Here is a 16,178-nt window from a genome sequence, read left to right as displayed (position 1 = left end):
GGTTAAAACTTTGGAACGTCAGCAAAATGTAATTTTACTGGGGTTTAATTAGTTTGCGTACGCACAACCTCGTAACCAAATTGTAAAAACAAGCGGCACCATTAATGTCATTTGGAATGGTACATGATAGACGCCAGGAGTCTAAAATCGTTTTCTCTTTTGTATCGGCGGACTATCAGACTACTTTGACATCGAGACTTCGATTTAACCAACTGTTCACCTGTCCGGAGACCGGATAGACATGTAACACGTGTTCCAGTGGTGTTTCTTTCATCAACTTAATCACAATTAACAAAAAAGACGAGCTTTGTACTTAACCCTTGATCGGCCTTTGCCTTATTCTAACCAAACAGCCGACGGAAATAAAATTAAAACTAAAAATGATACCTGCATAGTTTTGCCTAAGTTTATGTTTCTTCCTTTATTTATGCCTATGTGTAACCATGGAGCTTATTTTCATCTTATTTTTCACATTGCGTATAATTTGTTGGCTGTCAAATCTAAAAGCGATGATGCAAAAGAAATCTGATATAATTGTCAAGGGAAATAACTGAGTAAGAAAATTTGACATATTTGTCATTCGGAAACTCGGACTTGTAGGTTGGTTGCTAATAAGCGGTGCTAGAGTAAAAATATACTTCATAAAAACGTCTAAATTTATTTTGGTTTTGAAATGTGTCCTCTTGTTAATGTTAATCTTCATTATTTCACACGTAACGTTTCAAACTGACCACAATATTAAACGGTTACCCGAACTGCGTTGGTCACTGGCTTATAGTATAACTTTTTGGCTACCATTTAGAGCACAAAGAGCCAATTCCCAGCAGCGGGTTCCGTCCCCCTTAAAGCCACTTCAGGGTTTCATCAAGATAATGACGTAGTATTTTGTTCCTCAAGTCCATTATATAGATCGCTCAATACATTGTATACATTCCATTCTGTAGGTGGAACTCCGTAAAGGAACTTTTTGTTCACCATCAGTGTAAAACAAAGCATCCTTTTAAGGCAAATTTATTTCACGTTTGAGTACATGTATTTTATACATTTCATTAAAAAATATAAGCAAAAGAATTGGGGGTCATCATTTTGCTTCAGAGCAAAAATAATCTAAAAACAAACAAACAAGAAGCGCCGTGGAGCGAGCCCTCACCTTTTTTCGAAGATTAAAACGAGCAAAATTAAATATTTTAATAATTAATAATGCCAGGGGATTGCCCCTTGATCTACACTTGAATATTGCAGAGACTGAGTCGAGTTGCCATGATTATGGAATTTTAAATAAATCATGGACATTTTATATACAAGTCATTTTTGGTTACATGCAGAGGGAAATAAAATAGTGAACGAGGTTAACAAGCACATATGTGAATACATTGTGCAATGAGCAATGTTAATCTCTCACATTCATCACATACATTTGCCATCTTTACATGTCAAGAATATGTCACAAAATACAAGTGAGAAACTACAAAGTAACATGAACTGCAAACCAATGACTGACACCATGAAATTACACATTAACTGTGAATGTGTATAAAATACACTTCTCCATAAAATTCAAATGAGAAATTACTGTTTGAATAAAACAATCGGCAACTCTAAAAATCTATTTGTGACAAAAATTATTATGACAATGTCACCACTACTGAGAACATTGTATCAGTGTTGTACATGACATACCCATTTTGTTAAATTGTTGTTCGAGCGTATGTCAACACATATCTTCTATTTTTCATTTACAATGCAGTAGACCTTGGTACCAGTTTTAGTTGTGACAAAATATAAATTCATTGTGGTCATTGTGTCAAAACTGTTTGAAAATAAAGTTAATTTATTGAAATTATTATTGTATAGAAACAATCGACAAATTCTTATCCTGGTAAACTTTCTGCAAATCAACTGAAATTATATTTATTAACCTAGATGATAAACAGTGCAAGCGAAAATAAAGTGCTTGGACAAGCCTTTTCAGCCATTTTGAAGTTTCCAAGGCCTTTTACTCTGACACGCAAAAATGAACTCTGAGCAACTTTTGATAAAAAGGCTGGGTCATGTATTACTCGAAATGTGCTTATGATCCCATTGGCTGTTAAAAATATGCTCTTCAAAACCTCCGGAAATCTAAAAATGATTGAATCTAATTTTTAACAATGTAGAATAGTAACGATGACTTCATCATGATGACATAATAGATACATACTAAGAATAAAGCCTTAAGCCAGAGAAAAAATATTTTAGATTCTCATCCCAGCCCGCCCGTCAAATAAAAAAAACAAAACATGCCATTCAGCCCCATTTTTCTTCTTCAAAATACGGATGAGTATCAAAACATATTTTCCTCTGGCCTTTTGCTGCAATCCACTGTAAGATATAAATTAACCTCATATGCAGTGAACCATTGGCTTACAGAGACATGCTTGGACACCTTGACACTATGTACAAGATGTACTAGCACTTTGAACACTTATTATTGTTTCAGTGTGCAATCTGTCGTTATCCATCTGTGTAATGTGTTTTTTTATTTAATTCCACTTCAGAGAATTCAAACACTTGTGGCTTTTGATTGAATTAATACAGTCTATCATCTTCAGTTCCCGTCTCATAGTAATGCTGAACACTTCGACATTTTCTTAGGAGTTGGCCTTGCTCCTTTGTTAAACGCTGAAAGTTCCTGGCTGAAATGCAAGAGAGGATTTAAGCTGGACAAAAGATAAAGGTCAAATAACATGAATAAATCACCAAGCCAGGAATATCGTTACACTTTAAATCATATATATAACTACCAATGTTATGAGCAACGGAAGAGTTCGAAGATATGTGCAAACTGGTTTGAGGAAATTGGAACTAGAGCTTGAAACTCTAAATGATCATGTGAATGTTGGTCTCACCATTCCACAAGTGGATTAAAAAATCACAAAATCAGCAAAAATGTATAACATTTCATGATTGCAACATCATTTGTGAGATATAAAATATTTGCCTCATGTACACAACTTTAAGTTGTATACAAGCATTCAGAGGTAGAATTTTAACAAACAGCAACACACCAATTTTAGAAAGCTTTTTGCATACTTTAGGAGGTAAAAAAACTCATAGAGACTTGTCTTTAGAAAGCCTTTAAAACAAATATGATTGCATTTGAGCTGTGTTGTCTAAACAATGGTCAATCTCAGGATTAATACAATTATGGAAAACAAGTATCAAATTTGTCCAAGATTTTGTCAAGGAAAACATTATGACCAGATTTATCAAGACAGTGCCAAAATGGTCTCTTGAGTATAACAGGGCTTTTTTAAGTGACCTAACAAGTTAGTTTTTCGACAAAAGATGACCCAGTGCACACTGAGGTGCTTCATTTCAACACCCACATTTCATCAGTAACTGGAAGCATACTTTGTCTATATAACAGACAACAACATTGCTGCAAATCTATTGGATCATAAATAAAACTCTTATTTTTAAGCGAACACTTTTAATGAGAAACAAGATAAGTCTACATCTGCAAGCAACATACAAACATGAATTTACCTTCAGGCAGCCCTTCAGCATGTTCAGAGATGACAGTGGATGGGGCAACTGTACCATTGTTCCCTGTAGCATCTGAAACACACAGTTAAGTTGAATGTTAACTGCTACAATAAAATTATTATGAAAGCTTACTGGTATTCAGGTACAAAATTAACACATGCAATTATTAACTTGCTGGATACATAAATTATAAATGTTACAAAAATTATTAGATCTAAATGTATTAATCAAGAAGTGTTGTCATTTTGGGCAACAATAAATCAAGGTGAACAAACATCTGCGGTTAAACTTCAACACACACAATTCATTACACACTTTTAGCATACATCATGAGGTACTAAAGTCAATGCATGTCTAGGTGCAACAGGAAAAAGTATGTACCTATTTACAGATAAAATGCTCAATTAAGCCTGCAGTTTACCAAGATAAGCATGGTCCACTTCTGATCTTCTGTTGATGCACCAAGAGCATCTTGAGATGGTTCTGAGATCTCTGTTGTTTCTGCAACTGTATAATCGTCTTAACAGCATCTGAAATGCATTGAAAGTGTTTCAAACTGCAACATTCTCGGTTCAGTCTATATTATATACCTGTGTTATAGAGGGTTGGGTTGAAGTCATGGGCAAACAGAACTGTAATAGCATTAAATAGTCATTCTAAAAAACTGGCGCCAGTTTTCTAGTAATTTTGGAAATCTCTCTCTATATATAAATATTGTTGAATAATGAAAACCATATTTCCAAACAACATTATGATGCAGAATACCATAAAAAGTTAAATTACAAGTGCAGAGCTCCTGATAATTCTGTAGGGTTAATGGTACTGTTTGCTGACCATTTTGGACCAAGCATATTGTTCACTTGTGGTTGAAATTAGCACAAGCCTACAAGCGCCGCACTCGTAAAATACGTTCCGGGCTGGCTTAGATCCTGGGTTTTATACAGCAGGGCTTGTTTAAAATTGTATTGCCAAGCAGAAGTATAAGAATTCTGGTTTCCTCATTCAAAAGATAAGGTTTTAATGCAAAAAGTTATTTTACTCTACTGGTGTTTGGGTGTAAAAGATATTAAAATACAAGGAATAATAATGTGCATACTTTTTGTGTTGTTTGTTCTTTATTTTGACTTGTATTTAGGAGGGAAAATTCAAGAATGTATTTATGGCATTATACAATTAAAAAAAATCAGCTTTGTCAACTCCTGGTTGTGAAAGAAATGGGAAATATGAATTTTGTTGCTCCCGCTCCTTGCTTCAACTTTTCTTGGTCACAATCGAACAAATAAACAAATATTTGGTGTGGCCTAAAATTCATACATTACCCATAAAAGTACAGTGCATTTATTCCTGAAATTGTTTGAGCTCATAAATGCCTTACTTTTGCTTCTTCCTTCCTGCTTGAATGCAATATGTCTCTCGCAGAGAATATATCCTCCAAATATTTTCCGCAGATGCCTCTCACTCTGATCAACCATATACTGTAGCTGCTCCTGGGTCAAATCTTGAACATTGCTGCAAAAAAACATGTACAAAAATAGAAAAACATGTCCTGCAAACAATTGCTTAAGATTACTAAGTATGCTTACGGTACATAACATTGTTTTATATACCGGATAGGTAAAGTTTAGCACAAGTCACCTATAGCTGATGTAGAAGTGTTTCACAACTCCATGGAAAGGTGTCTGTTGTAGCCCTTTCCATTGGCGAAGCAGTCACCAATGTTTTTATTATTTATAGTAGTACATGAAAGAAACTAACATTATTCATAATATGTGCACTGAACACATCCTTAATCAATAAAATGAAATGACAAAACAAGATTCCTTGAGAGCAAGGTTAATTATCTAGTCTATGTGCAGGTATCTCACTCAAACAGTTGTGGGTTCATTCTGTATCAGGGATACATGTAATGATGTATGTCTTTCTGACCAGCTTTTAAAACAGACACATTCAGGTTTGACCGGTGAAGGAAACAAGACCTTTCCGGTTACCTTATACATTTAATCTCGATCTTGAATTCCATTATTTTTTCTCCATGGTCGTTTCACTTTTACAGAATCAACTTCATCATTCTCTTCAGATATTGCCTGGTTTTCATTCCCTTTGTTCATTATGAAATGATTATCAATGTTTCAACCAAGAAAATATGCTAATATTTTAACAAGAGGGCCATGATTGCCCAAAGAGTTGTGACTTTATTTGAAGATTTTTCACTCCCCCGCTGACCAGGCACCATGGTGATATTTTCTTTGAAAAACAGACATGCTAAAACTGATAGGATTGTATGTACACCAACATATGTCAGATGTCCTAAAATCAATTTTAAGTTACATACAAACATTCTGAGGTACAAGTTGAACACACAACAAGTGAGCAATACACAAATCTTGAGAAGCTTTTAGCATACTTTGTGAGGTAATCAAACCGCAGTGTAGCTGATGGTATTTTAAAATTTATAACATTTTGTAAGGAACACACACACACACAAACACACACATTCCGAGGTATATCTTAATAAGCATTGTGTCTACTTTATGAGGTACCTTTTGACAGAAAAAGTCTTTAAGTTATGAACATCAACAGACTGTGATCACCAGCGACAAATAATTACTCAAAGAAAAATAACACATGCAATTATAAACTAACTAGATGCTTACATCAGTGTATGATCACTATATAACAAACATACAATATCTGGATGTTTAAATCAACAATTGTTTGTTGTTCTGAGAAATAATGTCCCTGAGGTGACACCAAATAAGTGACAAAAAAACCAGACTCTATGAATCTAATAATTTAAGAACAATAATAAGTTTTACTAAATAAAGCTTAAAAAACATTCTGAGGTTTAACTTCAACACACACATTTCATTACAAACTTTTAGTATACATCATGAGGTACTTTAAAGACTGTACTGGTCTAGGTGCAACAGAAAAAAGAATGTACCTGTTTCAGTCATAAGCTCAATTAATGTCAGGATGGCTCAGAGGTAGAGTGTCCTCCTCACAACCAAGAGGTGAGCACTAGGTTTGATTCCCGCTCAGAAAATGTTCTAGTTTCCACTCATATGTACACTGTCTTAGTACTGAATTTGACTAAGGAAACCGACTGGAGTGTGTTTAAAATAAGCTGTTAGCTTTACACAATCAGGCTTAAATAAAGTAGTATAAACTAATGAGCACTCAAGTTTACCATGATAAGCGTGTTCCAAGACTTCTGCTGATTCACCGAGGGCATCTTCAGATGTTTCTGTGACCTCTGTAGTATTTTCAGCTGTATGACCATCTTTAACAGCATCTGAAATGTATCAAAATTCTATACAACGCACACATCTGCCATGTCACAATGCGGTGAGATAGTAAAGTATTTGTCTTATGTTCACAAACATAGGTTTCAGGAGATGTAAGTTTAGTTTTAAGTTACCATACAAGCACTCAGAGCTACAATTTTGACAAACAGTAACACACCATTAGTTTAAAGCTGTTGGCATATTCTGTGAGGTAATAAAACATAGAAATATGTCTTTTGAAAACTTTCAAATGAAGTATGATTGAATTACATCTGTATGGTTTAAACATCTGCCAATCTGATGATCAATTCAATTATGTTAAACAAGTATAAGAGTTGTCCAAGAATTTGTACAGGGAAGCAATCTCACCATGTTTAAGAAAGGTAAAAAAAATGGTTAAGACGGTATAAATAGGCTATTTCTTATGTGACCTAACAATTAAGTTTTCCGACACAAGATGACCCAATTCACACAGAGGTTCTTCATTTCAACACACACATTTCACCAATATTTTTACGCATACTTTGTCCAATGCATGTTAAAGAGTATAATAAGCCTGATTTTAATAGATGACAAGATATCTAACATTTGTAAGCAACACACACACACACACACACACACACACACACACACACACACACACACACACACACACACACACACACACACACACACACACACACACATATTCCATGTTCATCTTTACAAGCATTATGTCTACTTTATGAGGTACCTCATCACAGAAAAATAGTCTTAAGTAATTAACATCAACAGATTGTGGTCACCAGCGAGAAATAACTATGTAAAGAAAGTTGGTTTTTGTATTCAATTTACCTTGAGGCGGCCCTTCAGCATGTTCAGAGACAACTGTGGATGGGGCAACTGTGGATGGGGCAACTGTCCCACTGTTCCCTACAGCATCTGAAACACACAGTTGAGTTGATTGTATTCTGTTACAAACTCATTAAAGCTAAAAGCTTCACACATATATACTGGTATTCAGGTACAAAAATAACACAAGCAATTATTAACTAACTAGATGCTTACATCGCCAAATTACGAACATACAAGATCTAGATGTATAAATCAACATGTGTTTGTCATTCCGAGAAACAATGTCCCCCAAGGTGACACCCAATGAGTGATTAAATAACCCAGACTGAATAAATCTGTTGATTGAGAACAAGCATAAGTTTTACTGAATTAAGCTTAACAAACTTTCTAAGGTTTGACTCCAACACACACACACACACACACACACACACACACACACACACACACACACACACACACACGCACGCACACACACACACACACACAATTCATTACAAACTTTTAGCATACATCATGAGATACTTTAAAGTCGATGCTTGTCTAGATGCAACAGAAACATGTATGTACCTGTTTCAGATCATAAACACAATTAATGTAAGGATGGCTCAGAGTTATAGTGTCCGCCTTGCAGCCAAGAGGTGCTAGGTTTGATCCCCAGTGAGGAAAATGTTCTAGTTTCCTCTCATATTTACACTCAGTACTGGTGGGTTTGACCAAGGAAACCGACTGGAGTGTGTTTAAAATAAGCTGTTAGCTTTTACACAATCAGGCTTAAATCAATTAGTATGAACTAAATAGCACTCAAGTTTACCATGATAAGCATGTTCCAAGACTTCTGCTGATTCACCGAGGGCATCTTCAGATGTTTCTGTGACCTCTGTAGTATCTGCAGCTGTATGACCATCTTTAACAGCATCTAAAATGTATCAAAATTCTATACCACGCGCACATCTGCCATGTCACAATGCCATGAGAAGTATTTGTCTTATGTTCAAAGACAGGGTTTCAGGAGTTGTAAGGTCATTTTAAAATTTTAAGTTATATACAGTCATTTATCACACAGCAACACACCATTATTTAAAAACTTTTGGCATACTTTGTGAGGTAATAAAACATAGACATGTGTGACCTGGACCTTTTACAAAGGGAAACAGGTCTTAAAGGCTGTCTTTATGTGGTTTACAGATGTGCAAAGTTATTTTAAAATCTGTCCAAACATCAAAAGGTTACAGCCTGGATATGACCACCTATACTCAATGTACGGTATGTATATTGAACAATCTATAATGATCAAACACAAAGTGTGACTTTGACCCTGGAGGTAAGAACACAAACCTTGCACGTAACACATGCAAAACATGTTTGCCAAATAATTTCAAAATTTCCATACATGTGAAAGATACAGTTCGGACATGAACAGATATACTCTATGTCATCAAACGCAGCATTCCATAGAAATCAAACCATAAGTGTGACCTTTGAGGTAGGGACACGGGTCCTGCAAGTGGAATGTCATCTTTGTATGCAAAACAGCAAGTTACTTTGAGAACTGTCTATACATGAAGAGGATACAGTCCGGGTTATATAGTGTAATTTTGACCTTGGAGGTAAGGACATTGGCCTTGCACACAACATGACGTCTTTGTATGCATAACACATTTGCAAAAGTATTTTAAAATCAGTCCATAGATGACTTCATAACAGTCCAGACACAACTGGGAGGGACAAAGGACACACGGATGATTTTAATTAGCCCAATTGGGATTCATAATCATTTATGAGATACCGTATCATAAAAGTATCTGTCTTCAGCCCACAACCATGTATATCAAGCGCCATAAAATCATTTTACAATTTTAAATTATGACAAACCTTCTGAGGTACAATTCTAACACACTTAGGATAAATGAGCTGGAGGTAATTTTACATAATGATGAACTGCAGTATAGATGATTGTGTGGTCTTGACAAAGGCCAATCACGTAATGAATTAATTATGGAAAAAACTATTCATTTCAACAGTTTTAAGATTCCCACAAACGTTCTGATGAACAACTTTTAAACACAAAATTCTAACAAACAAAAAAACAAGACACAGACTGAAAAAGTAAAAAAACTATTGAGATTTTTTTTATTACTTTGTGGATTTTTACGGCAATAGTAGGACAGGGCTTTCCGTAATCTTGTTCAAATGGAGAACAAAATTATGAATATTCAAATGGTGGGGCGGAAAATTAAGTCATATAACGTTTAGATGAAATTGGAAAATAAAATAATATAAGGCAAATACAGTGTACATGAAATGAGTCAGAGAACATGACATTGCCAGGCTTTTATATATCATATGTCATGTGTAAATTTGAACTACGACAGAAAAAAATTGTCTCTCTGTATTTAATAATAAAAAATTTAAAGCAAACAATTCTTTTTGTACAAAAAGAATTGTTTGCTTAAATTTTTTTAAGGCAATATGATTTTTTTTTATTAAACATTTAATCCCATGTACACGCTTCTTAGAAACAGTAAGTACCAATTGTTTTAATAATCAATATTTTTGAACGCTAAAAGACTTTTCATGTACACTGAATATGTAGTTCTCACTTTTGCTTATTCAGAAAAACCATGCAAATAACAAAAACAATTAACAAGGAACATCTCGATATTACTGAATTGTTCAAAAACCACAGGCTTGACATCATTTTTCTGCAAAATATGGTATACAAGTTTGTAAATGCAGAGACATTGATGTCAACATTATGATTCAACTTACTATCATAAAGTTGCCGATAGTTGTCTGGATTCAAGTTAAGTCCATTTGAATGAAATAGCTTTGATTGTGTGCACCTTGCTAATAAAACAAGGTGCACACAATCAATCTCATTTACAAGGAATTCAATTATTGATTAAGTCATGTCTGTATCTACACCATAGGCTATGTAATAAATTATAACATACATTTCAATCAAGACAAAATAGTAGTATATCCGTAAGTTTTTATAGGTTTTAAAGGGAATAATTCATAAAAACAAGCAATGAAAGAAATAATTCAACACTTAACTAAACTAGAGGTTGAGGTTGTATGATGGTCTATTATTAAAATTTGTGACGTCATAAAGCTCACACCAAATTGGGGTATCAATAGGGGAAATCAATAATACAAATTTTACCCAAGTGAGAAGCAATACCCGTCAGACTTTATTTAACATCCAACAGAGTTTGAGTACAATGCATTCAGTATTTTGACTTCAATTAAAAAGAAGAGAAAATTAAAACATTTTATTTACCTTTCGCTTTCTCCAAGGTACATCAGCAACACCATAATCGTACCTCAATTCAGTGTCTTTGCTGATCATACAGACAGAGTCTTGGTTGATGTCTGTCATCAACAACTTTAACCATTTTGCAATTAGGCTTTGTGTATCGGTCCAAGTCGTTGACCATGCATGCCAGACACGTGTCTTTTGAGGCATCGATGCTATTAAAACAATTGAAACATAACATTACTACATAGAAAGGAAATGTATTATGACAAATGTCCCTATGTGTTTAATGTCCCTATGTGTTGAATGTTCCTATGTGTTTTTTTCACCACTTTGGGTGTCATTAGATTTTTTTTTATTTTGTGAACAACAACGCTTCAGTTTAAAATATTGAAACCAAGAAAACTATTGACTTTGATAATGTTTTTTTGTTTGGAGAATGCACCCGACATTGCTTAATATTTTTTTCTTAATATAAACCACACATATTTTCCAGTCATGGGGAAAATGTATGTTTTTTGCACTGGGAATAGCGCTGAATTTTAACCCAAAATTACCGCCCAGACACGACAAGATATTATGTCAATGCATAGTTTTACAAAATAAAACTTAACTGTAACCATGTAATCTGAGAGAGAGTTTTGGTACGACCACAAGGCCATCACACTATCCAGACTTTATCAATGGCCAAAAAGACAAGCTAAAAAAGTAGTGTATAAAAGAAAATAAATAGCAATTTATTACTACAAAAATTATAGCTTACACAAAAACTATATATACATACCAGTATTCCTTGTTGTTATGTCTGAAATGGTATTTGAACATTTCATCACCATCAGACTGCTGTTTACATAGTTCTCCTCTGTACTCGAGAATAAACTGCCCCTTCAAGAGCTCTTGCCTAGCAAACACTCCATTACCTGGAACCAGTAAATAGTGTTTTAGCCAGGAATTAAAAAGGGCAGGGTGGGCCAAAAACATGGTGCTTTCTTAAATGGGAAAACAATGCATTGTATTGATATCAAAGTACATGCATGTTCATGCACACATTGTAGTAATATCCCGACCGATTGCTCTTAATTCTTCTTTCTTGTTCATTTTCACTTCAGACACTTTCTTTACCATCTCGGGTTGTTATCACCAGGGCTCTCACAAGGCTGAATTTTTGGGGAGAAGTCACTTCTCCCACCAGTCAAATTAGGGAGAAGTGGGGGGACTTTAAGGAGAAGAGATACTTATCGTAAAACCTGAGATAAATATTGAGCCATGCCACCAAACTTTAAATTCACATTTACTTTGATTGCTTTTTCTAGATGGAATGTTAAAAAAGTGTTCTTTTTTGGCCTATCAAAAGTGTACTTGTCTAGAGTCTCCTTTTTGCAATGTATAGTTTACCTCCAAAAAAAAAACAAAGACAAAAAAAATTGACAGCAAAAAAAAAACAAATAAAGGGCAATATTTATATATCCAGTAGTTTTTAAGTTATACTCCAGACAAGGTAAATTGCAACGGACCGACCGACAAACCGACCACAGGGTGACTCCAATATACCCCCTTCAAACTTCGTTTGTCGGGGGTATAAAAATGCGAGTGAAAACTCTTGAAAAAGAGCAACTTTCAATTTGTTTACTTTCCATTTCTTGTAAACACACAAAATGATGACGTATACACAACTCACACGTTGTAGACTGTTATTTCGTGCTCAGATTCTAGACGGCAGTATTTGACTTATATCAATTTTGAGGCACAGTCCATCATCATGACAAGCAATAATATTTTTAAAGTTTTTTATGCATTGATATTTAATATCTACGAAGGCCGATGGTGATGATCAAACTAATCCGACATAGCAGCCAAAATTAACAAACTGTCCAAAGAAACTGTTACTGAATGGGAGACGAAACTCCACCTAGAATTAGACTTCAATATAGACAATGATGAGAACATCGGCAAGATATTTTGTGCAGACTGCATATCAGACCTACTCAAAATATTTTTTGTTTTTACAAACCTTATGCTTTGATTATGACACACAAAACATTGCTGTTGTTTTTAAGTACATACATTTTTCTAACAAACACAAAGGGGTGAGCAGTATTTTTTTCTAAATTCAATTCCCTGACTAAGTCCACAAATATGCTGCTAATGTATCACGACAAAATCATACCTATGTATTGATCGATATACTGCATATAGCACAAATTCAGCTCAATTTCAGCGGTATTTGCCTGAAGGTAGTTCTGGGTGGCTTTTTTTCTGCAAGGGCGTTGATTCTGGCCAAAAACATCTGCAATTGCAACTAGAACTGTAAGCCATAGGCTAACGAATACCCCCCATACCTCCATGTCTAGGTTGTTTGCCCTGGAGTTAGGCCGGACAAAGCTAATTTTGCCTACAAGGGGAGATAACTCCAGTCAGGGTCATGTGACCTGTACCAAATTCACAGAGGCGAAAGTTTACAACATGGCCATTAATTTCTGAAAGTTTGATAAAGATTTGTTGAATAATAACAAAGATGAATCCCGGACAGGGCTTATTTTGCCTACTTTAACACATCAAGGGGAGATAACTCCAGTCAGGGTCATGTGACCTGTACCAAATTCACAGAGGCGAAAGTTTACAACATGGCCATTAATTTCTGAAAGTTTGATAAAGATTTGTTGAATAATAACAAAGATGAATCCCGGACAGGGCTTATTTTGCCTACTTTAACACATCAAGGGGAGATAACTCTGGTCAGGGTCATGTGACCCGTACCAATTTCACAGAGGCGCAAGTTTACATCATGGCCATTAATATCTGAAAGTTTGAAAAAGATTTGTTCAATAACGACAAAGATGAATCCCGGACAAAAAAAACGGACGGACAGACGGACAGACAGACAGACGGACAACCCGATTCCAGTATACCCCCCCCCCAAACTTTGTTTTGAGGGGTATAATAAAATGAGGCTGGAACAATGACAACATATCAACAACAGTCTGATGTAAACAGCCACTATTCAATCCACTTACTTCTCGCGCCAGTTAATGACATAACCATCTGGGTTTACACAAATGACATGCTTAATCAATGCTGTGTATCAAAGTGTTTCATCTAGGCTTTTTAGCATAGCTCCCAATACTGCCCTGTGTGATTGGTGCTTTATGAGCAGACAATGTGTTTGCATAATTAGACCCAAGCTTATCTCATTATCAAATAAGTAAGTCATAATGAATCAATGTAGTCTAAATAATTTCGTGAATCTACTTTTCCCATAAACATATTAACTAGATGTTGTCAAAACAGCATGCATTTAAAAAAAACGGGCAAAAGTTACTAATGAAGGTTTTCTGAAGTCAGTCTGTGAAATAGCATTTTTAACAAAAGGCCACTTGGACAAAATCCATATATCATAAGGCCTGAAAGTTTCAAAAGAAATGAGGAGTACATGGATGTGTACTGAGTCCTATCTCGATCTGCTATTACTGTGGCAGTCATTGAAATTAGACTTTCGGATGAACAAGCCCGAATTCTTATACTATTGCATGGAATCATGTTTTTGAACAAGCCCTGCTATATAAAATTCAGAATTTGAGCAAGCCTGGAAGACATTTTACCAGTGCAGGGCTTGCGGGCTTGTGCTAATTTCGACCACTGCTGTGGAAAATATGAAAAAGAAACACATGCTCTCATTCTTCCGATATTTCGACATCTTCTGAAATGGATGGGTCTTTTTACAATCAATAATAGGATCGTTTTTTTGAAAATAAACAATTGTGTTACAGCCATTTAAATTTCAAAGATTAACAGAAAGACAAATTTGAAAACATGGTTTGGCAGCCTTTTAACATCTTACTTTTGCTTTCACATTACGATGAAGATCGGTGAAAGCTTATAGTTTCCATTTAACTGTATTAGTATTATGCAATAATATACTTATATTCTATATTTCACACCTGAATTCATCCTTTTTAAAAGGAAAGGCAATAAATTTAATCAGATCAGTTATGCAATAGAACTTTAATAAATCGTACTCCAACAATGACTGTAAAAATGACTTCTGACTTAAACAACATGCACATGTTGCCGCACATTTAAGACCATGATTTAGGAAATAAATTGATATTAATTTTTGTTTTACTCAAATCTGGGGCATTTATTCTGTTGATGTTTTTGTTGTCAATGTATATATATACAAATCATACTGCATCGATTGTGGCTGCACATGCAGATTCTTGCCTAGTCTAAAATAATAGACATGTTATATGGGATTCTTCCGATCCATAACTTGTATACGGGTTTGTGCAAAAACAGGGGGGTTTTGAAAAATATTGAAATTGTATTTAGAGAAGCATTTTAGGTTTGAAATAGATAATAAAGGTTTATATTCATATTTTACTGTGCAAGTGCAAAGATATTTTGCACAAAACAAGCATTAGATGCATTAAAACAAAGGATTTACCTTTCCAACAAAACGAAACTTGACCGACACAGACAACAATTGTACCAAGCTTAAAACTTGACCATCTTCGGCAAGCTTCGAGAAAGACCTCTTATATACAATCGTTACAACTCGGCCATGGCTGAAGTGTTCCAATTGTTGTTAAACTGTGAACCGCAGCCTTGCAGGTGTCATTCATGTATTGTATATTGTTATGTTTTGACAGTATGAAATGAAGAAACATGCATCAAACTCATAAAAATTTGTTGGATATTTGTTTTTTTTTGTGTACGGAACTATTATTTAAGTAACATTATCTGGTAATATTTCTTGTTTTTAAGATATTTTATAGATGCAATCGGAATAACTACCCACATTCGATACAAGATAACTTGTACGTGAATGATTTGCCATATCAAAAATCGTAAAATATATCTGTCAATGTATAATTATAGTGGTCAATATAAGCACAAGCCCTGAAGCCCTGCACTGGTAAAATGTCTTTCGGGCTTGCTCAAATTCCGAATTTTAAATAGCAGTGCTTGTTAAAAAATTTGATGCCAAGCAAAACTATAAGAATTCAAAAGTATAATTTTCACGACTGCTAATTCTTGCATACTGGTAAACCACAAAATGTCAGTTCTTGTGTTCTAACTGCATGATCAGGCACTTCGCATCTGTTGCATGTTTTCGATATTGAGAGAGCCAGTTTTCACACACTATTATCTCCTTTAACCACCACATAAGCACGTACTAAACACCGTTAAAAACCTTACTATAAAGTGTATATATATGATATATCATTATACAGTACAGTTATGTGCCATGTGTAGTCATTCTAAAATGA

The 16,178-nt window shown here is 34.8% G+C and overlaps 1 long non-coding RNA gene across 3 annotated transcripts; it reads right to left on the bottom strand.

Annotated features, from left to right (window-relative positions):
• Positions 1–2,621: 2,621 nt before the first annotated feature.
• On the bottom strand, positions 2,622–15,578 carry LOC128234089 (uncharacterized). 3 transcript variants are annotated; one of them, XR_008260870.1, is made up of 10 exons: positions 15,353–15,578; positions 13,076–13,195; positions 11,693–11,828; positions 10,933–11,123; positions 8,461–8,565; positions 7,650–7,736; positions 4,904–5,037; positions 3,950–4,058; positions 3,529–3,600; positions 2,639–2,675 (listed from the first exon to the last, which is right to left on the bottom strand). It is a non-coding gene; the product is annotated as an uncharacterized LOC128234089 (long non-coding RNA). The 3 variants fall into 3 exon arrangements; XR_008260871.1 differs by lacking the exons at positions 13,076–13,195; positions 15,353–15,578 and adding an exon at positions 12,587–12,728 and having other exon boundaries at positions 2,622–2,675; positions 3,950–4,118; XR_008260869.1 differs by lacking the exons at positions 13,076–13,195; positions 15,353–15,578 and adding an exon at positions 12,587–12,727 and having other exon boundaries at positions 2,648–2,675.
• Positions 15,579–16,178: the final 600 nt, after the last annotated feature.

The sequence above is a fragment of the Mya arenaria genome, chromosome 5 (assembly GCF_026914265.1).
Source record: "Mya arenaria isolate MELC-2E11 chromosome 5, ASM2691426v1".
In the NCBI taxonomy this organism is placed as follows: domain Eukaryota; kingdom Metazoa; phylum Mollusca; class Bivalvia; order Myida; family Myidae; genus Mya; species Mya arenaria.
Note: the sequence above shows the minus strand (reverse complement) of the source record. Positions and strands in the feature narration are given on the sequence as shown.